Below are 25,367 nucleotides of genomic sequence, written 5' to 3' on the forward strand. Positions count from 1 at the left end.
TTTCTCACCAGTTTCCTTTATTTTCAAAACAGCAAGTTATTAACCAGGGACCTGAGAAACTCTCTCACATCTGTCAACCAAACAGCTAGAAGTATCGATTTCTCAGTTCAGACAAATCTCAGCACTAAAAACATACCACTCCAGCCTCAGAGACTATTTTAGTAAACTGTTCATGTTTAAAGCATGAATTGGTCATAGAATAAACAATACCTTGAATAGGGGAACTAGATACAAACCCCTTGAAAAAAATGAAACCAACTACTCCCAAAGGAAGTGACAAACACCCACAAGCCAAGAAGAAATGGACACTGATGCTACTCCCATTAGCCATTTAATAGGTGATGCTAACTGAATAAAAATTTGAAAAGGGAAATAAAGCAGATGTCCTATTTCTCACACCCAACTAGTTTCTAAAGTGTTTTTAGTTAGAGAAAAATGAAGACTTTTGCTAAACCTCAACCACACCAGAAGATGAAAAGATCAAAAGAGCAACCTAGAAAACAGAAACAGAAAGCCCTAGTCAGCCCTGAGCTAACTCACCTCTTGGCTTCACCAACCCTTGAATGCTCCCCACAAACTCACCTCAGCCTGGACCTAACCCTCTCTCCCAAAAGGGAGGGTGCAGGGAGATCAAACAGGTACCCATTCCATGACCATGCAATGAGAACAGTGAGAAAAGCAAAGCTATTCTGAAGGCTCTAGCAATTACACAGAAAACAAACTGGGTCTCTAGAGGACATTCTTGAGAACCTGAGATCAACTCCCGGAAAAACACTCTTGACCACTTACCGCTACCGGAAGCTGCTAGATGGCAGATCAGAATCAGCATCTCATCTGAAGAAGGCAGCATTGTAGGAAAGCAGCTTCACTACCAGTGAGGAATTGGGGGAGAAAAAACACTCCTTGGAAAAATACCAAAAGCCCAGAAGAGCCTCTCCTTCCAGAGTTGCCTGCTACTGCTGCCAGGGCAGAACTGGTTAATCTTGAAGAAACAAAAGGAAGCTCCCTAGAGGCTGACTTCAGCAGGATGGCTTCCTCTGTGGGAACCAAGTGTTCAGTAGGATGGAAGCGGACAACGGAAAAAGTCACAGTTATCACTTCTGCTTACCAAACTTGTATGAGCCCTCAAGTGATGGAAATTAGCAAATATCTTTAGAGCTCCTACCTGTTTTTCCCAGAGATGAAGGAATTAGCATTTTTAAAAAAATCATTGCAAGGGGAGTTTCACTCTCACATGGATGAAAGCTAAGCACGCTCCTGTTTTTAAGATGGGATTAGATGAAAACAAAATATTTTGGTCTATTTTTAAAAGAAAGGATTATGTCTTAAGTGTGTCTCAAGCCATTTATGGGTTCTCTAGAAGTTGCATCAGATTTTCAGTTAAATACTGAAACCAAATATATTTTAATGTCTCTATAACCAGAGCAAGTTGATTCCCTGTACATATCAATCCACTCTCCTGGCCAATCCTGGTACTGAGCTCACAGGCCTCCAGAGAGAGCCAGATCAGAGAAAAAGGAAGGACTGTTCCCTGCCAAGCCCTCCTCCCACCCCTAGTCACAAGAAACTGCAGATTTCTTGAAACAAGAGTGGGGCTTTCTCCCTTGCATGATAAAAAGAACCAAGAACAGCCTGTAAGAGAAAGTAATCATTTCTTCAAGATATTTAAAATAAAAAACTTTTTAAAAAATGTTTTGGGACACCTGGGTGGCTCAGTCAGTTGAGCGTCCAACTTCAGCTCAGGTCATGATCTCATGGTTTGTGGGTTCAAGCCCCGCCTTGGGCTCTCTGATGACAGCACAGAGCCCACTTTGGATCCTCTGACCCCTCCTGTCTCTCTGCACTTCCCCCACCACTGTCTCAAAAATAAACAAACATTTAAAAAATAAATAAAAAATAAAAAAGGTTTTTAAGTGTAATTTCTATAACATTTTTTTTAACCTACTGTATTAGCAACTCCTATACCCTTGGCAACTCCCTTTGTTGAATAAGCTATAAAAAAATCAGCACCTTCTCCTACAATGTTGGTAGAGAAGTTGGTAAAATAATTTTAAAGGGAAACTAAGTAGTGTCTATCAAATACAGAAATGTGTATTTTTCCATCTCTTAGGAATTAAACTTACAGATGATCATAAACACATGTACACAAGTGTGTAAAATGTTCATTATAGCACTATCTGTGATAGGAAAAAACTAAAAATGGCTTAAAAATAGAGGACTGGCCAAATAAGTGAAGGAACATCCATACAATGGAGTACTATGCAGCCATCAAGGGGGAGAAGAATTGGATTGAACAATCAGATGGTCTGGGCTCAGGTCTGCCTCCACCAGCGACTAGCCAGGTGACTTTGAGCAAGTTCCCAAACCTCTCTTGGCCTTGGTCCCTCACCTGTAGTAAGGTGAAAATTATAGTACTTACTGTAGGGAATTGCTGTGACCAAGACAGTGCCTGAGGCACAGCAGATGCTCAATAAATATTAGTGAGTACCAATTAAAGAGATAGGCCTCTTTACACTGACATGGAAAGATGTCCAAGAGACACAGTCAAGAGGAAAGAGCAAGTTGCAAGAGTATGCATAGGAGAAAAATATTGGCTAAAATATTTTAAATGTGCTTGCTGTTTACTGCCTGTTTCTTCCCAATAAAATAGAAGCTCCCTGAGAGCAGGGACTTCCATTCACTGTTGTATACCCTATTCCCATAATAGGAATTCAAAAAATATTTGTTGACCTAATAAATCAGGAAGGATAAACAAGAAGAAATATTTAATGGTAGTTACTTGCGAAAAATGGCATGGGGGTGGAGGGGCTGGTGGGTCCTGGTGGAACTATGTCATTGTTTCTTACAAAAGTACTGCTTACATTTTTTTTAATTCTTTTAAAGTTCACTTATTTATCTTGAGAGAGAGTGTGTGTGCACACAAGCAGGGGAAGGACAGAGAGAGAGGGAGAGAGAGGATCTCAAGCAGGCTCAGTGCTATCAGCATGGAGCCCAACGTGGGGCTCGATCCCATGAACTGTGAGATGATGGCCTGAGCCAAAATCAAGAGTTGAATGCTTAACTGAATGAGCCACCCAGGTACCCCAAAAGTACTGCTTACATTTTTTTACAAGGAGCTTGTATGCCCACCAATAAAATGGAGCTCTTAGAAGACAGTGTTTTTGTTTACAGGGAGCATCTTAAGATACATGGTTGTTCCCCTAACAGCAGACCAATGAAGGAGCAAGGGATGATCCTCCCTATCACCTGATAAGTTAATGAGTCAAAAAGCAACTTATAAAAGAAAGAAAGCACAGAGCTCTCCTTTTCTTCTTGGCTTTCTGTTTATCTTTCCAAATTTAACCCTACAATCTCCAAACCAGATCCTCTGTCCTAATGTATCAGGACCCCTCTCCTTTACCTAAACATCAACTGCACATCCCCACCATGGCATCTCTGCCCAGACCACTCTCTCTTCCTGGGAAACCTTTCCCTTCATCTTCTCACTTCTAAACCTGTCCTTCAAGGACCATATCACATGCTCCACAGCCCTCCCCAGAGCATTTTCTGACTTTCCTAGCATCTCTGGTCCCTCCCTCTTGGACACTGCTAGAGACTAGGTTGGATATCATACACTGGCACTTATTCTGCAATGTGCTATCTCGTCTACCACCTTGAGGTGAGGAGTATAAGGACTGAGTCTTCAGTTTTGCAACTCTTCTCTCACCCTTCCCCTCCCCCCATCATTCACACATATGAACATGCACACAGGCACACAAACCTGCATTATAAAAAACAGACTGCCACATTAAGGAGCTATGTGTTGTGATTTTGTTCCATTTGCCCAAGTTTCTGACACCAGCAAAAAAAAAAAAAAAAAAAAAAATTCATGTGCCCTCATTGTCCCTGAAATTTCGAGACTAAGGATATCTTTCTTTAGCTTCCTTGGTATATTCTTGTTAAATGCTTCTAAAAGCTCTAAATTGGCTTAAAATTCTCTAGTTCTTCATGTACTAACTAGTCAGAATTTATTTGATCAAATTTTTTCCTAATTAACAACCCTTAATGAATGAGGAATCCTAATGGGAGAACAAAGTTGGGATAGAAAAAGGGCTTACCATACTCACAGTAAGGCCAAAGAATGACTACTTCGTGCTCATCTCATACACAGAGATTCTCATAATGCATACAGCATGAACAGAGGCAGGGGGATCCCCAGCAATGACTTCATATCATTTTGAAATGTTCATTCATTCATTTATTTTAAAACACAAGTATCTTGCCATTAAATACTCCCTTGCAGAACAATCTTTGGGTGCTTTAAAACTGATTTTACGGTGTCACAAAATTATGTGCCTAAAATCACAGAACATCAGATTTATTTGTCCCATTACTTTAAGTCCCAACGCTCTGGGGTGCCTGGGTGGCTCAAACATCCCACTCTTGATTTCAGCTCAGGTCACAACATCATGGTTTGTGGGTCTGAGCCCTGTGTCAGGTTCTGTGCTGATGGTGCAGAGCCTGCTTGGGATTCACTCTCGCTCTTTCTCTCTCGCTCTCTCTCTGCCTTCTCGCTTGCTCTATCTGCCTTCTCTCTCTCCCTCTCTCTGCCTTCTCACTCTTGCTCTCTCTCTGCCTTCTCGCTCTCACTCTCTCTGCCCTCTCGCTCTCGCTCGCTCTCTGGGCCCTCTCGCTCGCTCTCTCTTGCTCTGCCCTCTTGCTCGCTCTCTCTCACTCACTCTGTCTTCTCGCTCTCTCTCACTCTCTGCCTTCTCGCTCTCTGCCTTCTCACTCTCGCTCGCTCTATTATTGCCTTCTCGTTCTCTCTCGCTGTCTCTGCCTTCTCGCTCTCTCGCTCTCTGCCTTCTCGCTCTCTGCCTTCTCGCTCTCTGCCTTCTCGCTCTCTCGCTCTCTGCCTTCTCGCTCTCTCGCTCTCTCTGCCTTCTCGCTCTCTCTCTGCCTTCTCTCTCTGCCTTCTCTGCCTTCTCTCGCTCTCTCTCTGCCTTCTCACTCTATCTCTCTGCCTTCTCGCTCTCTCTCTCTGCCTTCTCGCTCTCTCTCTCAAAATAAAAAAAAAAAAAAAAACTTTTAAGTCCCAAAGCTCTTTATCCATCTCTGAAATCTAACATTATAGCAGATGCTGCTACTCCCCTGCCAGGCTGCCTTATCACCTACACATCCCCTTGACTGTCTCCCTCACTTCATTCAGATCTGGGCTCAAAGTCACAAATTCTGAAAGGCCTGCCTTGGTCAGCCTACGTAAAACCACCCACACACACGCCAGTCACTCTCGATCCCTTATCGTGCTTTATTTTTCTCCATAGGAAAAACACATAGCTATTATACTGTGTATTTCCTTGCTTACTGTCCGGTTTCCCCAACCAGAAAGTCAGCTGTAGGAGAACAGAGACTTTGTCTTTGACTTGATGTATACCCAGGGCCTAGAACAGCGTGCAGCAGGTGCTTGAGCAATGTTGAATAAACAAATGAATAGTAGTAGCATTGTTGTTTAGTTTCTGTAGCTTCCTAAATATGTATGCATCCTCCTCTAGAATTTGAGCTGCTTGATAACAGAGCTCTGAACTCATTCCCTGTTGTCTATCAACAGTGCTCAGCAGATAGTAATTTATCAAATGAACTGAAGCTCAAGTCTAAAGTATAGTTCTCGGTATGACACTTTTTATTTCTACTAGATTTCCATTTATAATGGAACTTACAGTTTAATTTTTCTTAGCTCACCTTAATTTGTCAGTCCCCAAAGTAGTGCCAGTTGGTGGGCCTAATTTGAATAGAGCTTGTTACAGTGGTTAGCATCAGATTTCAGACTCCTTTGTAGCTACATCTAGAAGTATCAATTTCAGAGGAGGAAGAGGAGCCTAGAGGAAAACATGGAGGCCTGAAGCACACTGAAGATGAAGAAGCAATTGCTCACTCTTTAGGGCATGAACAGAGGAGAGAGACTTGCTCTGGATAATCTCAAAAGTGTCCGGAGAAATGAAGTTTAAAAGATCTGTTTTCCACTCCTAGATACATACCCAAAAGAAAAGAAGCCAGAGACTCAAACTGATACTTGCACACCAACATTCATAGCAGCATTATCCACAATAGCCAAAAGTGAAAACAACCCAAGTGTCCATCGATGGGTAAAGGAATAAACAAAATATGGTATGGAATACTACAGTCTTAAAAAGGAATCCAATTCTCATTCATGCTGCAACATAAATAAACTTTGAAAACATTATGCTAAGTGAAATAAGCCAGACATAAAAGGAAAATATTGTAATAACTCCACTTGTAGGAGGTACCTAGCATAGGCAAAGAATAGAGGTTACTAGGGCTGGGAGGAGGGTAAATGGGAAGACATTTACTAGGTAGAGTTTCAGATTGGGATCATGAAAAAATTCCAGAGATGGATGGTGGTGATGGTTACACAGCATTGTGAATGTACTTAATATCACTGAACTGTACACTTAAACATGGTTAAAATGGTAAATGTTATATATTACCACTAGATAATATTAGAGGACTAGAGCTTAATTTTTAATCTTCATTACACAGCATATACATTGTCAAAACACCAGAAGTTGTTTTTTAAAAACCTTATTTTGCTTTAAAATCTTACCTTTTAGAAATATCCCTGTCTATAATCTAGAGTTTCCAAAGATTTTTCTCAATGATCACCTCAATCTGTCCTCACAACAATCCAAGGAATTATGTTAAATGAATTTTGATTAAATATCTGAGCACTCAAGAGAAAAATTTTTCCTAATTTATTCACCCTCTTATCTTTCCTCCAACTTTGCACACCTTTCATCAAAATTAAGAGATGGAAATTTTTATACTTAAGAATACAAAGCCATGCCAATAGTCATGCTATCTTTTCTTAACAGAATAAATAGCATCGTATATCTGTCAAAACATCTAGCTCTACTGCCAAGATAGCTAAGAAAGCCAACAAATCACCATTTTACGTCAACAGATAAACCACCCATATCAACTGGGATCAGGGCGTTCAATATTTTCACTCAACAAGTGCAGATACTTTGCTAGGCACTTTGTGGGACACAGAAGGATAAACAAAATGTAGTTCCTAATCAGGAGACACGTGCCAGCAGGAGTCAGACATGAAGATGAGGGGGTTCTACAATCAAAGGGGAGAACAACACGTCTCTGCTACTGAGAATGGGACCACCAGGAAGTAGATTGAACCACTTTGTGTCAATTCAATCTAATCCCAATGAAATGAACTAGTTAAGATTTAATCAATTCCCTGAAATATAGCCATTCCAAGAGTTTCAGGTTTGTTTGCTTGCTTGCTTGCTTTTAATGCCAGGAAAGGAAGGTTGAGCTAACTGAAATGTCAAACCAAGGCTTGGTGTCAACCTGAATGGCAGAGAAGTATCTCTGGCCTAAAATTATGATTTGGACATATACAATAAAAAAGAAAATAAAACTACAACCAAGTATTCCCTGATTCTGTAAATACTTTCTTGAGCAATCCAACTGCTACTAGCAGACTAGAAACCAACTTGAACATACTGAAGGAGCATCTCTTTGACAGAAGCCCTGGAGTGTATATTATAAACCTATGCCATAAGGCATGAGAATTGCAGGGGTATAAATCATATGATGTAAAAATTACTTAATTGCTTTAAACTTTAGCTTCCTGAGCAACCTAAGTATCCATCAATAGTTGAATGTATAAACGTGTGTGTGTGCGTGCACACCTGCACACAATGGATTACTACTCAGCCATAAAAAGGAATGAAATCTTTCGATTTGCAACAACATGGATAGACCTAGAGGTTATTATAAGTTGGAGAAATACAAATACTGTATGATTTCAATTATATGTGGAATCTAAAAAACAAAAATGAACAGGCAAAACAAAACACAGATGCATAAATACAAAAAATAAACTGGGAGGATGCACAAAAAAAGCAAAGGGGATTAAGAAGTACACTCTTCCAGATAGATAATAAATAAACCGCGGAAATGTGATTTATTTATAAGAGACAGAATACAGTCAATAATAGTGTTACTACACTATTATATGGTAACAGATGTTACTACACAGTATATGGTAACAGATGATAACTTGACTTACTGTGGTAATCATTTAATATAATAAATGGAGAATCACTATGCTATACATCCAAAACTAATAGTATTGTATGTCAACTACATTTCAATAAAAAAAACACAACTTTAGCTTCCTGGTTGTAAAACTGGAAAAATTAAAATCTGCTTCTCAAGCTATTTGTGAGGATTAAATGAGATATTCACTAAATGAATAATAAATTAATAAAAGAATGCATGTATATGTAAGTTACATGTGCAGTGATTTAACATCAATAAATAATACATAACCCAATGCCTGTCGTACAGTCATTGGTCAACAAAGGTCAATGTCCTCCCTGCTTTCTCCAGAATCTTCCCAAATGACTACCACATTTCTTTTATCAGAAAAGAAGGAAGACCTCCACATTCTGAGCTATTCCACCTCTCCAGTTCTTTCCATCCTGATACAACCATCTGCCTTCTCCTCTTGTCTCTGGGACAGTGGTCCCCAGGAATATCCTTTCTATACACCATAAAGCAGCACAATAAGGATAAGTGGCAGTTTTAGTATTTCCTTCCTCCAGCCCAGAGGATTATTTAAAAACCACTGTTCCAGGACAAGTTTCACCCAGTGACAGAAGACATTAAAAATGTTCCTGCCCACCATACCCTCCTCTCTTCAGTAATTGAAACCTACTCACTTTCCATTCAGAAACAGTTTCACCAAACCTTGAAATCATACATACCTTCTTGGTCCTTAGTATCTAAAAACAAAGTAGAATTTTCAACCTCTTATGGTTTTATGTACTCTATGGCACTTCCCATAGTGTGTTAGGCTGAATTTCATCAGGAAAATGTAACTCAACTCCTCCTCCCCCCATCCTCCCCAACAATTACTTCCTCTTGGTTAGTTAACCTTTTGTGTAAGAAAGTAAGTTTCCTTACATTGGCCAACATAAACGACTGACCCATTGCTAGTGGTACCATTTCCTATGTGGGACTTTCCATCCTAGATGAAAAGACTCACCACTGAGTTTTAGTTATTACTCAACTATCTCACAAAAAGAACAGAAAGAAAATCAGAAAATGCAAGAAGACAGACATTTCTTTAGAAGTTAAGCCCTGGATAAGGATGTAGATTTAGGAATAGAGCAGTTTCCTGCTCTACTGTTAAAATTTCAAAAATTAAAAGTAAATTAAAAATAATATAAACTTACCACTACCTTAAAATTAAGCAAGTAGGATTTCAAAAATTAAAAAAAAAAGATATCTAAAATCCTAGGTGCTAAAAGTCACCTCTGGGGAACAGCTCCTCCCAGCAATTTGGACTATTCCACAAGGGCTCTCCTGAACAGCACTTTCAGTCCTGACATTCAAACACAAAGCAGAACAGTAGGATCCAGAAAGTTTGTTATCCAAGCCACCGCACCCAAACCAGGTGATTTGCGTTTAACTTGCCCTTTCAAATGCATTCTGAACCATGTGTTCCAGAACTAGATGACCCAGCTCTAAACCAGACAGCCTAACTCCAAGCCAGACAACTGGTATCCCTAGTTATAAAAGTCATTCTAACAGTTCACTTCCAAATGACGAATGTGCCACAGCCAAAAATGGATCCTGGCACTGGCTGTTGCCACCAGTGAAAGCAACACTCCCCTAAATGATATCTCTCTTGCTATCAAGAAAGCACAGTGTCTTCTTTGCATATAACAAGTGCCCAGGAAATATTTGGGGGCTCTACTTTTTTTTTTTTTTTTTACAGACTGTTATCATAAGAAGTCTTTATGACAAAAAGAGGCTTTTACCAGAAAGGAGTTGATCTGCATCAGTTTCAGGTCTCCAGCGGCTCTTGCCATCTTAGAACCTTCAAGACACAGGAGTAGCCAAACACTTAGGATCTTCTAACACTTACTCCAACCCCACTTTCTCCTTAACAGACTGTCATCCCAGAAGGAAAGAGCAGGGCCACATGGCTTTAAAGAAGCTCTTACCTTTATCTCTTTACCTGTTAGTCTGTCCTGTGCATCAATAAGTGTGAAAACTCCCTACCCCTTATGTGTCTTCTGGAAAGTGCAGGAGTTCAGGCTCTTAATCAGTACTATTTCGGGGACATTTCATACATTCATCACCATTTTCCAAGCCCCAGTTCTGCAGCAATCCCTCTGCAAGGCATTGGGATCTCAAGATAACCAAGATCCGGTCTCTGCCCTAGCAAGAACTTTTCTAGTGGAAGGGAAATGAATTCTACAATACAGTGTGGTAAAAACTCTAATAGAGGTACCCCCTGTCTAAATATGCCTTGGAACTACAGGAGAAGACATACTCATTTCTATATGGTTGTGGAGTATCAGAGGAAAACCTCAGGATTTGAAGCTGAATCCTAACAGATGAATACAAAGGATCTGGTTCGTTCCACAATCTAACAGTCCATGAGAAAAAATACCACTGCTAATTTTTATCTCCTCCCCTTGGCAACTACTCTATACCACCTAAGAGAGTGGGGGCCCTTTACTATGACCCAAGTTTCCATTCCAAATAGCAGGAGTGAGTCACAAACACGCATCCTGCAGCATTCATGAATGTAGAGAGCAAAAGTGAGTTCATCATCACGTCAGTACATCAGTGAAGTTTATGAGTTTATAGCAAATCAGAGACCAGGCAAAGTTTAGGAAGGAAATGAGTTCTGAATGCCTTAAGTGCTGCCTTGGGCACGCCACCTGTGAGAAAAGCAACCTGAATGCATTCTTTACTGCATAAGGTGCTGCAGCTGTACTGTACTGTAGGTTGGAAGAAAATCCACCCTACTATGCAACTGGAAAACTACACTGGGACATGGTACGGGGGGTGAAAGCACAAGATGGTGAGAAGGAGGCAAAACTGTCTGAGGTAGCTTCAGAGTCATCCTGCCCTCTAGAGGTATCCTATATCTAATGGAAAGTCATAGATACCATTAAAGGCTTTGAGTAAATATTAATTCCAGATGAACAATGACAAAGTGTGCATCATTCCAGTTCTGGACACATCCCCACTCATGCTGAGCCACCTTTAGGTAGAACATGCTCCAACCTCAAGGCTTGGGATCTACAGTGGCTGACTGGATAATAAAGCTATGTCTGGTGCATTGTCATGTTCTTATGCATCATTGGGTAAGGAAGAGGTTTTTCAGCTCTTCCCTTATTGGTAAGCTAGAGTTTCATCTTGTATCCAGTCTGTCAAGGGGATGGGGCATAAATATCTTCCCAGAAAAGGAGGGTGAGACATGGGGTTAAGTGATGCCAGAAACAGGGAGAAACGGGGAACAATGGAGATAGACACCAGAATCCTGGTTTTTCCTAGCTTGGGACCTAAGCTTCAGAGGGTGCTGACTATAGAAGCATTCAGAAAGATGGAAGGCACCTAGGAATTCTGGGTTAGTGGCCTGTTTCCTCTAGCTCTAAAGGGTTCCCTTGTCTACCATGGCATGAAATCTAGCAAGGCTGTAATCAAGAGGAGAGCAGTGGAGGAAGAAGGTAACTACAGACACTTGAAGCTGTGTTCTTGCTTCCTTGTGGCTGACAAAGAACAAGGCCCAGGTCAAGATGAAGAGAGCACTCTGAGCAAAGAAAAACCAGAAAAACCCAGCATGGACACAAGGCTCCAACATCCCTCACTGTCACAGAGCCAAATGAATCCTCCATTTCCCCAGATGCCTTGGGGAGAATCAGGGGGAGGAGAAGGATACACAAAGGTCCTAAAAAGACTAAATATTCAAAAAGAGCTTATTTGAACTGGGAAATATTACAGTATATTATTTAGCTATTTCAATGTTTGTTAGAGATTATTTTTCCCGACTCACCCATCATGCCATGTGGGTTAGTGAGAAAGAACAGATCCTTTGCAAAAAATTAAACAGCCACATTTTTTCATGCATGTAATATAGTAAACTGTGGCCTACTATACTCATTTGCATCACTGAAGACAATCTATGTATGCCTTTTTCTTGTCACCTGGAAAAGTCAAATTCATACCAAGAATGCTATATTTCTTTGTTCGGACTGCAACAACAAATTATTACAAACTAGGTGGCTTAAAACAACGGAAATTTTTTTACCCCTCACGGTTCTGGATGCTAAAAGTCTGAAATCCAGGTATTGGCAATATTGGGTCCTGGAGTTACTGAGGGAGAATCTGTTTCATACCTCCCCCTAGCTTCTGGTAGTTGCTGACAATCCTTGATAATCCTTGGTTTACCAATGCATCATTCCAGTCTGCCTCCATGTCACATGTTGTTGTGTCTCCTCTATATCTTTGTATCTTCACATAGCTTCCTTATAAGGATACCAGTCACTGAATTTTGTACCGCCCACCCATTCCAGTATCTCATTTTAACTTAATTAATCACACCTGAAAAGATTCTGTTTACATGTAAGTCCACATTCTAAGATTCTGGGTAGACATGAATTTGGGGGCACACTATTAAACCCAGTACAAATATAATAGGAGGTTTTAATAAACAGCCAGTATTGAAATTACAGGGTACATACAGTACAGGAAGATTTTCATTTGCTACAAAGAAAGTTAGAGGTCGCCACTCTTTGGCAAGACTGGACATTTTTTGTTTCTCTACATACATTATGTGCACATTGGGGCCTTTGTACCCACTACCCAAATGCTTTTCCCCCACCTCCTTTTACATGGCTAAATCTTCTACATTTGTTATGGACTCAATGCATCTCTCTAAAATTCATATGCTAAAACCCTTACCTCCCCCCAACACACCACACCCCCTCCGCCCCCCCCCCCCAACACACACACACAGCCTCTCCAGGTGATGGTATTAGGAGGTGGGGCTTCAGGAGGTAATTAGGATTAAAAGAGATCATAAGAGTAAGGCCCTTATTGACAGGATTAGTGCCCTTAAAAGACTCACTGCAGAGCTTCCTTCCCCTTCTGCTTTCTACTATGTAAGGACATAATTAAATGACAGCAGTCTATAACCTGGAAGAGGGCCCCCACCAGAATTCAACCATGCTGGCACCCAATCTCAGACTTGTGACCTCCAGAACTGTTGACAGATAAAGTTCTGTTGTTTATAAACTGCCCAGGCTACGGTAGTTTATAACAGCAGCCCAAATAGACTAAGACAGCATCTTTAAGGTCTTAGCTGCATGATCATTTCCCTTGGAACCCCCTTTGGAGATTATCATGATCAGCACAGACTTTGGGGAACAGAAAGCATTTGCACTGGGCCATGAAGGGTTGGTATGACTTAGTATACAACAACAAAGAGTAAAGCCATTCAAGGAGAAAGAACACCAGTAGCACAAAGAGGTAAAAAAAAAAAAAAAAAAAAACGCAGAGTATCTGCATGGATCATCTAATGTTATCTGTCAGTCTATCTGGCAAATGGGAATGTACAGAAGGAGATAATGGGGAATAAGGAAGAAAAACCTATGTTAGGTGTAGATTATAGCCTCTGACAATTATCTTGGCAAGTGATAACAGTAACCTAAATTAAGGTAGTGTCAATGGGAATGGAGAACAAAGTATAGATTCAAGATGTATTCCCAACATAGGGGCACCTGAGTGGCTCAGTTGGTTAAGCGTCAGAAAGCAGCTCAGTGGTTCATGACACTCACGCTGCTGTCAGCGGGGAGCCTGCTTCAGACCCTCTGTCCTCCCCCACCAAAAAAATAAACATTTTTTAAAAAGAAGTAGTCCCAAGATAAAATCAATAACACTTGGCAACAGGAAGGGAAAGGAGAGGGGCAAAGTCAAAGATGATGCCAAGTTCTAAACCCTAATGGCTGGGACAATGTTGGAGATATTGACAAAAATTGGGAAAGAAAAGTAAAACAAGTTCCAAGTCATCTATGTCAGCTCCTTGCAGGAGTCTCAGCTAGCACATCATCATTAAGCAGAAGGAGAGAACATTTCAAGTCCAACAGTCACTCTATGACTCACCAGAGGGGAGGGTGAAGTTATTCTTACTCTCACAGCAGTAAAACAAAACCTACACATTATTAACCAGATCCTTCAGGATGCCTGAATGTTCAGAGGGTGTCGACAATGAGTAGGTCTTCACTCAGAACCTCAGAATCTAACCTTGGGCAAAGTTTTAAAGGTGTTATGTTCCCACTCTTTAGCCCTTAGCTGGCTGAAATCTGAAAGCTGTCTTTTCTCTTTTTGAGGTACAGTTTTGACATATTCATTTCCAAAGATCTTAGTTTCATCTACATTAAATAGTTAGTGTGACAAAGTCTCAACTTGTAGGTCGATCAAGGAGGTCCTGTAGACTTCATCATTTGGATATTACTTTCTATCTAGTCTATCTAAAGATTCTTTTCCTATCGGTATCAATCTTTAATCACTCCACCATCACTTGATGTTATCACACTTCAGAGAACCGTTAATTTTAACTGTTTCCATGAATCATTTTCATTGTGATTTGTGGGAATTGCTTGAACACCTAGACCATTTGACACATCATTTCTGTCCATCAAGACTGCTTTGGGTAACCTTTCAGTGTACATGTATCTAAGCTCCTACACATTCTTTCAAATTTAAAACAATCTGGTCACAACTTGCATAATTTTACCAAAGTGTGGGAAGCAGACCGATTGAATATCCAAGTGCAAGAATTCTGCATGGGACTTCATCCAGCAACACAGTAAGCAGATACTTCTGCTAAACAATGGAGTATATCTCCTAGACATTTTCATAAGTCATCATAATTGAAACTTGACATAAATAAGACTGTAACTAAATACTGATGCCATTGGAGCAGAGCACCACAAAGAGAAATGTCCTAAGCTCCTATTGTAATCTACTGGGAAATTTTTGGTCCAGTTAAGGGAACACAGATGTAACTTCAAAGGGCCTCTAAAAAAGTGCAAATTCTCACTGATAAACCCTTATCTCCTCATGATTAAACTGTACAGTTCCCAGACATTAAAGAATTCTCTCATGTACATCTCAAAGAAGGATGAAGCGTTTTTGTTTTTTTTTTTTTAATCCAACCTTGAGTCTAGAGACTTTCTTCTGAATTATTGATAGAAGCATGGAATTTAACTACACACAACAAGTAGCAGCAAATCTGTTTGGATCTCCTAATTGTGTCAATTACTGTGATGCTAACCATGCCCATTCCATCCCAGAGTTTAAGTAAACAGGACCACCACTCTCTGCTCTTAGCAGAGGATTTATAGGGGCCGTGTGTCTGGCACTTGAGGAGATATTGGCTTGCTCTCATCCATGATTACATATACAACATTGTCATATAATTTTCAAAGACTTCAAAGCTCACAACCTTCTGTGAACTTACTATCTGGGCATGTTTATCATGGCAAGGAATAAAGGGAGGAGTGCTATGCAGAAACTTCAAATTCTAAGTACTTCACAAATGCATTCTGTATGTCTATAAAATGTCAAAATGTCCAGGAGAAAAATGAAAAGGCCAATCCATCTACCACCCATACGGGGATAAAGCCAGGCTGGAACAAATGTGGCTTAAATGTTGGTTTGGAAGGGCTGTTTGATTTTTCCATGATTAAGATACTTCACCCTAATTGTTTCCTTTGCTAAATGAGTAGTGCCTAATTGGTAAGTAGAAATGAGTTCACTTCCTCCCGCTTTCTTTTGAAAGTGACCAGATGTCTCATTCGGGTGAATTATCCTTGTGACATGGTACTGAGAACACAGAACAGGCCTGCGTGTCTGAAGAGGCCATGTCGCATGACTCTGAGAATAGGTACTCTGGAGGCAGGCTTGGTTATAGGCGAAGCCCAGCTGTGCCACCTTGTAGTTGAATACCACTGGATAAGTTCCCTATGTGTCTCAGTTTCCATGTCTATAAAATGGGGTAGTAATACAGAACCTACCTCATCAAGCTGTGAGAATGAAATAAAATAATCTGTGCCTAGTACATGGAAAGTATTCAGTAAATATTTTATTATTATAATTGAAACACTGGACAGAAGAAATAAGAGTACTTCTTTTCAGCCCGAGAACTAGCCCCCGAAGGACCAACAAAAACCCTCTTGTTGGGGTTCTGAATTCTGCATCCCCACAGCTTTTGTTCCTACTTTACTGGAGCACTTGTAATATTGATGCCCTCCTCTGCATGAAGCACTGTGCAAGAGGCTCCTCATACTTAGGACAGCCACAGAATCAAGCAGCATGTTAGCACTGATATGATGTCAATCTCTCCATGAGTATTTTTCCATTCCTTCTCTCATTAGGTTTCATTCATCAAGTAATGACCTATCATGGGACAGCCAATGGGCTACACAAGTGCAATGTCCCAAATCCCTGGCTCTCACCAATCAGTGAGTAAATTTTTCTTAAAAAAAAAAAAAATTGGGGGGAGATGCCTAGATTCCCTATTTTAGCCAGAACTTTCTGGGAAGACTAATCCCAAAGGATCACAAGTTATGCATCTATCTTTCTGTGCAGTGCTGGCTGCGGAGAGTCACCGTGTCCTTTGAATGCTGGGCATCATAGTGCATCATCATGACTCACAAGTAATCAATCACTGAGTGACATTTAAACATCTTGATTAACTACCAGCCGCATTTTCCCGCAGTTATTGGAAGCTCCTCAGATTGAATGTGCCCTTGGGATAAGATCTGAATCACTGTTTCTGACAGCAACAATGCATATTGCCAGGAAATGCATAACTGGGGCACAAGAATGGTCTCATTTATGTCCTTCTTCACCGTAAGGCATCTGCTTCTCTCCCTCATTAATAATACTTACCATGCTTCTCTTGGGAAGTGACACAGAGACCCTTATAGCCATTTGCAGGGTGAGAGGGGGAGGAGCATCATGTTAGACACAAGTGACAGAGAGGGGAGTGGACAGAATCCAACATTTCTTAATTCCAGAACCCAGGCTTCCTAACTGCCATACCTGGTGACAAGATTTCAAGACTTTCCGCTCAGCTACTCTTTCACCAAAGTCCTACTGATCAACTCAGTTAACAACATTTTGGTGTAAGCTGTGAGCACAGCCTGCCAACAGCAATGATCATCTCCATGCCACTCTAGAAGCTGGCTGAGAGAATCTATCACATTTTCATCCTTCCACAATCTGAAGCCACACTCGGACAGTCTCTCTCATACACTGGTGGACAGAGAGTGGACTGGCATAAGCTTCCTGGAGCTCAGTCTGGTATTGTATCAAACACTTCACACATGAGCATACCTTGGGACTCAATCCTTCCATTGCTGGGAATATACAGAAATGATCAGAGACACAACAAAAATATGGTTGGCAAGAGACAGGGCAGCACTGGTCTAAATATAGATACATCTAAAACTGAATGAAATATACTCGGCAATCAGTTAACTACACCTGGACACCCTAAAAGGTACCACTGCCCACCTGGTGGCAGATACTGGAATTGAAGGCACAATGCCAAGAATGAACTATCAAATAGAAGGGTATCTTGTAAAGTCGACCCAATTTCACTGATTGCAAACATCCCAGTTTCAAACCAGAAATTAGAAAAAAACAATTTTAATAAAAACACCACTCTCTAACCACTTTTTATTTATCCTTTTCTCCTTTTGCTGCTCTTTTATACCCCCTCATACTACCATCTAACTAGGAAGACTGCCTGCATTGTAAATTCTTTCCTTTTTTTCAGAGCCAAAGTACACATCAACAGGACTCCATTGCTGGTATGGGAGAAATTGTGTGAATAAATAAGGTAGTTAAATGTGTCCATTCTATAGAGGACTTGGAGTGACTCTGATATAACAGACTGAATTAATAGTTCAAGTACTAGGTCATTGTTAGCCATCTTCTTACAAAACCTCAAATTCATATTTGAGATAACTCACCGATTATCATAGACTACACATATTAGGGGAAGTAATGTCATTAATTGACTATGTTCTAAATAAAGGGTTTTTTTGTTTGAAATCACATTTTATCTTGAGTCCTGGAGTTTATCTGCACAGCAGGATGTTTTCTGTTTGATAGACAGAAATTAAACCTGGACAAGCACAGTAGGTAGCATCATAAAGAGAACACAAGAGAGATTATCCCACAGGGGTTCTGAGAGTACCTAGAAACATAAAACTAAGTTCTCACTGTCCAGGGCTGCTTTACCAGCCTCCTATGCCCACAGGCTCTTCAACGTGGCCCCTACCTACAAGATCTGAAGACCAATCTAGTCCTTTTCTGATTCTGCACCCCTTTGTCTTACTGGCACCAAGCTTCAAGGCTCTTACATTTCTGCAGCATCCTGTACACTTTTAACTATTAATTGCCTGTAGTTTTTTTCTTTAATGCTGTCTTCTCCTTAAAAGCCTAAGCTTTCTGAAAACAGAGACTGCCTATGTCTCAGTTGTGGTTTTCTCCCGAGTGCCTAGCACAATGCCTAGCATATTGTTGGTGCTCAATAAATTTTGCACCACAAGACTGTGATTTATAATAAAAAAAAAAAAAATTTTCTTTGGTCTTCATCCCCATTCCTAGCCTAGAACTTGTAAAACTCTTGGAATTTCCGAAGTGGAGAGAGAAATAGAAGAGCCGTTTATGTTAATGAGGCAACTTTTGGAAAGCACTTAACGTTGGGGGCTGGTTGCCAGTAGAGTGAACCACATGATCAGAAAGTTGGCGCTTTGGGTCCTGACCTCCCAGTATCCCCGAAGCCAGGTAACTTTCTCTTCCACATTCAGCCTTTTGTGCAAATCTTTGCCTAGAACATGCCCATTGAAGACCGGGGCGGGGGGGGGGGGGTCTGTGGCCCTCGACCTTGCTCTTACCAGCAAATACCAGGGAATTCCTCCCCTTTGAGGGACAGAAGTCAGTCCCTGAACGTCCTCAGGCTTCTGAATCATGTTGATTCTCTTCCTACTAGTTCCACTCTCCCAGTCACTGCAGCTGGATTTTACCCCATGTGAGGCCCCTTCACAGGCTGTCTCTTATGTAGGCTCTTCCCAGCCTGGCCCCTTTTCATACCAACAGAGCTCTGGGTCTGAGTGTGGGAACCTAAAGAGAGCTACTAAGACCCTCAAAGTACCTCAAATAAATTCAAGACCTGAGACAGTGTGGAGAAAAATACTAGGAGTTGTCAATGTAAAGAAAGTTATGTTGAGTCACCCACTATAATGTACTGAACAGTCCTAGACTCCAATGAAAAGCCAGTAAGAGCATTTAAAACATAGTCTACTTAAGAGCGTGATTTATTCACAAATATGTACGGAAATCTTTTTAAATTTCACAAAGCAAAATTGTATACACGTTAAAACAATGCAAATGGAGGGGCGCCTGGGTGGCGCAGTCGGTTAAGCGTCCGACTTCAGCCAGGTCACGATCTCACGGTCCGTGAGTTCGAGCCCCGCGTCAGGCTCTGGGCTGATGGCTCGGAGCCTGGAGCCTGTTTCCGATTCTGTGTCTCCCTCTCTCTCTGCCCCTCCCCCGTTCATGCTATGTCTCTCTCTGTCCCAAAAATAAATTAAAAAACGTTGAAAAAAAATTTTTTTTAAAAAATAAAAAAAAACAATGCAAATGGAAAACATGAAAAAAATTACCAAATGCTACTTGGTCAAGGAAGGGACTCAGGAGAGAGGAATGATTGCTGGCTGCTGTTAGTGTCCTAGTACTGATATATAACACTGTAGCAGCCAGCCTTAGTCTGTGTCCACTATGGGCTAGTCATTACACCAGTTACATTACATAAATTATCTCAGATCTTCACCATAAACTTGCAAAAGAGATGATGTCCTCCTTTTGAAGATGAGAAAATGGAGGTTAGTAGCTCTCCCCATGGAACACAACTTGTCAAGAGAAGAAAGATTTAAACCAGTGTCTGAGACCAAAGGCTATGCTTTATCTCAACTCCACACTGCTTTCAGGACTTAAGTTTGCTACTCGGTGAGGTCACCCAGAAGGAGCTCCTACCTAAGGTGGGTGTCTTGGTAAAAAGTATCAAATACATTTGTCTGAGAGGTGTGTGAAAGTTACTTGAGTCTGTTGCAAACCCGAGTTTGGTGAATAAAAGGATCACATTTGAGGGTATTAAAGGTCAAAAGTTACAATTTAGACATAATAGCACAGGTTTTAACGAGCTTACACAGCCTTTTTAATTAGAGTGGCCAAGTGAGGAGAATTCTGCATTGAAAGAATGTAGGATTCCGTGTGTCTAGAGTAGAATTGAGTAAGGCAAGTAGAAACTGAAAGAACAGGAAGGAAAAGGGAGAGCTGAAGAAAGACCAGCCGGTGTGGAAGACAAGAAAAGGGCAGCCGTGGGGAAAAGAAGAGCATGAAGAAAATAAGATTCTGATTAAGTGTGCAGTGGGAGTGGGGGGTGCCTGGGTGGCTCAGTCTGACTCTTGATTTTGGCTCAGGTCATGATCTCAAAGTTCAAGATATTGAACCCTGAGTCAGGCTCCACACTGACAGCACAGAGGCTGCTTGGGGATTCTCTCCCCCTCTCTGCCCCTCCTCTACTTGGGTAGGTGGGTGCTCACACTCTCTTTCTCTCTGTGTCTCTCAAAATAAACATTTAAAAAAAAAAAACTGTGCAGGGGATTTGTGTGATCTAACTTGGAGTTATTTGGGTGAAAAGGAAAAAAGACTATAAAGACTGAGAAAGTGGAGGCTGCAGTCAGTTGTTACAGATCACTTATTCTAAAAGCCTAGAAGGAAAATGAGACAAGCTGGTTGGAAAAATTAAAGTTAGTTTGGGTTCTTCCTGTGTAATTAGGATTTTGAATACAATGGAAGGAGAACAAAAGGGTAACAAAAATGAATACACTGACTCCTAACTGAACTCTAGGAGATCCTGCAGGGTAACCATGGCAACACTAGAGCAAGGTGAACACACAAGTCTCCAAGCAGCAGAGCCCAGTATCTGAGGAGCCAGGCTGGGTCACTGCAGGTCCTGACTCCCTACTCTTGTAACCATTGGCCTTAGGACATTAGTTAAGTCCCTTACAATTCATTTCCTAATGTGTAATGGGGGAGCAATAATCATTTTCCTGTCTAACCAGCACTGTTCCTGATCAACACTAGGAACTCATTAAATATTCCTTGGTTGATTACCTCATGGAGTAGTTATGAGGATGTAGATAAGAAATCATGTGGGAAGATTTAAAAGTGTTATAAATGTCATTATTCAGTAAATGTTATTTGCCACAGTAGATCAATATTTATGCGTTAAAGTCATAACATGATTTCATTTGTTCTAACTACTAAATCTCAAATACACATGGAGTGAAATAGCACCCTGTTCTCTGGGGGAAATTTACACCTAAGTTTTACTATGTTTAGAGCAGTGGTTCCTAAATATCCACCTGAATAAATTCCAAGAGAATCAACAAGGGCACTTTTCAAGAGGTAGAGACATTTGGGGCCCACTCCTGCAGACTCTGATTCTGTAGTTCTAGGGTGAGACTGAGGGGGTGGGGGGTTCTATACTATTTGTAGTTCCTGAGGTGATTCTAACCTGCAGGCAGCTTCGGGAAGTACTGAGAATGTTTTACAGAAATACTGACCTCTCTCAGACAATTATTAGACTGTCCTCCAAAGAGCAAAAAGCCACAGGCACCTTCTCGAACTCTGCCCTGGCAGGACCTGTGGGACAGATATCCCCACTAGTATCTGTGAGCCCTGAATTACTCTTGGCCCACACCTGCTCCCTGGGCCCACTTCATTCTGTCCCTATTTCACTTTTTTTTTAAGCTGCCTCCACCTACCCCAGCCCTTGTGGTTCTGCCCTCCTTCCCAAAACCAGCTGTAGCAAGGGGAACCACCTCCTTTTCTTTTTCCTGTCCCTGTAGATAAGCACATCAGCCATTTCCCTTTTAAGGGTTGTTAACCAATGATTACTACAAAGAAGGAAAACAAAAGAGAACAAACTTGGGGGAAAGATAAAGTTTCCAGACTCTCCAAGATCTTACTGCCATGATGTTGGGCCATGGTTCTCAATTCCGATCAGGGAGAGTGAAGTAGGTGAAAACTTTGAGAGAAAGGTTTCAGGCCAAGATGGCGGCATTGGAGGATCCTGGACTTACCTTCTCCCCTAGTTACACTGGATGTGCAGCCACATAGGGAATAACTTCCTCTGAAAAAAACCTACAACTTGTCTGAGTGATCCCTTCACGTCCCATAGCAAAGCAGGTAGTAGAGGCTGAACAGAATCTCCCCATGAACTCCACCCCAGGTGGCTTGAGGCACAATCAGGAGGGAACTCAAAACTTGGAGCTTCTCTCTTGAGGAGTGAAGGGTTTGAATTGTACATCAGGCACCCCAACTTTTAAGACCTGCACTGAGAGGCAAGCCCTTGAAACGTCGAGCTGTGAAAAGGAGCAGGACTTGAACCCAGGAAACCAGCAACGTTTCAGAAATGCTCTTAAATAGCCACACCCACTGACTCACCTGCCCCGGGCTCAGCGCAGTCGCTGAGAACTAATGAGGCTCACGTGCTTTCAAAGGCCTGAGGGACAGGCATCTCATTTAGCGGCATCTAGGGTCTAGCTGGTTGGCTCATGCTCCACCCCTGTCTTGCTGTAGCCAATGGGAGCCATCTTTTTTTTTTTTTTTTTTTAACGCTAGGCTTTTTTTTCCTTTCTTCCCTCCCCCTCTCTTTTCCCACCTGCATGGCCTAGATGCTCTCCCCCTGCCTCACTCCAGCCAGTGAGCATGCTCTCCCTCTGTTGCTCCAGCATGCCAGTATTTCCTTGAGGGGAGCTTTTTGCACACATCTTGCTGCCTTAAAAGCAGCAGGAGAAAACAACTTGTTACATACAAGGAAGCCCCTAAAGGACTATTAGCAGATTTTTCGGCAGAAACTTTATAGGCAAGCAGGGGTGGGGGGAGCACAATATATTCAAAGTGTTAAAAAACAAACAAACAAACAAAAACAACCAACTTCCTACCAAGAATACTCTATCCAGCAAGTTATTCAGACCTGAAGGAGAGATGAAGATTTTTCCGGACAAACAAAAGCTAAAGGAGTTCATCACCACTAAACTGGCCTTAGAAGTTTTCAAGGAACTTCTTTAAACTGAAAAGGAAAGGTGCTAACTGGTAACAAGAAAACATATGGAAGTACAAATCTTACTGGTAAAGGTAAATATACGGTAAAGGTAGTGGATTAATTACTTATAAAGCTAGTAGGAAAGCCTATGCCTATAGTATGATGTTGCTGGTACAAAGACAAAGGAGGGTAAGAGAAGTGAAAGATTCTCAAATAATTCTAGTGAACACAATAGAATTTTGCATTCAGACTTAAGTCATGTTTTCCTTCATTTAGTCACAGGAGAATGCTATGTTATAAATGGCATGATTTGCAATTATCCATATGTTCTTACATATTTCCTCCTATCCACTCTGTCTGCCTTTCCCCAACCAACTATTTCTTCATACTATTTTCTTCATCACTTTTTCAAAGCTTGCCACCTCCTGGAAGCCCTGCCTGACAAGTCCCAGTTGATGCCATCAGTCCTTTGCTCTACACCTATGAAAACAGTTCATTTCGTATCATATTAAGCTAGTAAACATTGTGCTTAGCCTTGTTAAGTCACTTCTGGATATTGTATTGCCATTCCCTGAAATTAGGATCCCTCACACTGCAGCCCAGCTTGGCCCCATCATTAATCCGCTTGTGTGCCTCAGCAGCCAGCTAGAAAGTGGGAGGGACCAGGGATGCAGGGGTGGCTCAGTCCGGTTGAGTGTCCCACTTCCACTCAGGTCATGATCTCTTGGTTCGTGAGTTTGAGCCCCACATCGGGCTCTGTGCTGACTGCTCAGAGCCTGGAGCCTGCTTTGGATTCTGTCTCGTCTCTCTCTGCCCCTCCCCGCTCACGCTCTTTTCTCTCTGTCTCTCAAAAATGAATAAACGTTAACAAAAAAAATTAAAAGAAAAAAAAGAAAGTGGAAGGGAGCAAAAGAACAGGATGAAGAGTAGAGAATCCTGCTGCATAGCACCTGGCTTGCAAGTTCCGGGTTTCTTCCCACAGCCCCCACCAATGTGGCTCTTGGCAGTAAGACTAATTATAGACCCACCTTGCTGCTGGGAGGAGCCTGCAGACAGAAGATACTTAGTTTCTCTATCTCAACCATGAAAGGCCATGACTGATATTAAATAGTACTTTTTGCAAGATCTGCTGAATTAATCAAGGGTATGGTGTTACCTCTATAATTTCTAAAACTAGCTGCCAGTTCCTAATCTGAGTTAGAATAAATCTTGCTATTTAATTTACTTTTCAATTTTGTCTGTTTTTTTACTTGTTTTTAAAATCGGGATCAAACAAAAGGAACTAAGAGTAAGAAAGTTAGGCTACTTTTAATGAAGAAAGCTTAATTAATTTTAGATTTAAAAGCACATTTTACTGATCCTAAAATTATTTTTAATATTTGCTGTTCATAGCATCTTATCTGATTTGAGACCATCTATATAGGTTGATTCAGGGTCAGAGTCTGTTTTTTGTTTTGTTTTGTTTTGTTTTTCCAGAATAATATTAAATTACTGAGGGATAAACAGGGTTGAGAATTAGATTTTAAAAGTTACATTGGTATGATATGAAGAGTAAATCCATTTAAAAGATTCTGCAGGAAAGAAAGATTGTACTTAGACATGTTCCTTCCAAATAGGTTCATTTATCCCTTTCCCAGAACCCTTACCAACCTTATTCCTGGGATGTTACTGCCATCTAGTGGAAGTTTCAATAAATGTGAAATAAATGCTTTCTCAAGGTTAATTTTTCTAACTTCCCCACTACTCTCCCTGCCATTCTTTTCTGTTTCTCTTTCTCTCTATCATAGGTGCCATCAGGCACCTCATTGGTACCCCAGAATAGGAAATGTTTGGTCAGTCATTGGGAAATTCCTTGAAATTTGAGGCTTTGCGCCAACAGGACAATATTTCTCTTCAGCCAAAACTGATTTGTCAGAACCATAAGAAGAGAAAATAGAAATTAAAATCTTTTTTGCATAAATGAAGCAATGTAAAAAATGAAAAGTATATATAGTATGTTGCCTTCTGTAAGAAAGAAAGTGAATAAGAAAACATGTTATATGTCAAGTGAATCTCAATAGAGCTGGGGGAAAAATATGTGCTTATTTATGCAAAATGAAACACAGGAAAGATAAACCAGAAACTGGTAGAATTGGTTACCTAAAGGTAAAAGATGAGAATGAGTGGGAAATATAGGGAAGGGAATGGACTACCTTAATCATATTTTCTGATCATATTTTTACAGAATTTTGACTTTTGAGCCATGTAAATGTTTTCATTTCCAAAATATAAAATTAAATCCACAGGTTGGATTGACTCTAAACTGAACAGAAACAGAAACAAATCATTATAAGTATGATCACATCAATAACATGAC

The 25,367-nt window shown here is 40.9% G+C and overlaps 1 protein-coding gene across 7 annotated transcripts in view; it reads right to left on the reverse strand.

Annotated features, from left to right (window-relative positions):
- The window catches only part of ATP8B4 (ATPase phospholipid transporting 8B4 (putative)), a 259,446-nt gene extending 250,578 nt beyond the window's left edge, over positions 1-8,868 (reverse strand). For 4 of the 7 annotated variants that reach the window (XM_049611662.1, XM_049611663.1, XM_049611654.1 and 1 more), the window contains exon 1: positions 790-1,109. The gene's annotated coding sequence lies outside the window, so the exon portion shown is untranslated. Of the gene's footprint in view, positions 1-582; positions 758-789; positions 1,110-8,786 lie in introns of those variants that run through there. The other 3 variants (XM_049611656.1, XM_049611657.1, XM_049611670.1) reach the window with 3 other exon arrangements.
- Between the last annotated feature and the right edge of the window lie 16,499 nt (positions 8,869-25,367).

This window comes from Panthera uncia (assembly GCF_023721935.1).
Source record: "Panthera uncia isolate 11264 chromosome B3 unlocalized genomic scaffold, Puncia_PCG_1.0 HiC_scaffold_1, whole genome shotgun sequence".
Taxonomy (NCBI): Eukaryota; Metazoa; Chordata; class Mammalia; order Carnivora; family Felidae; genus Panthera; species Panthera uncia.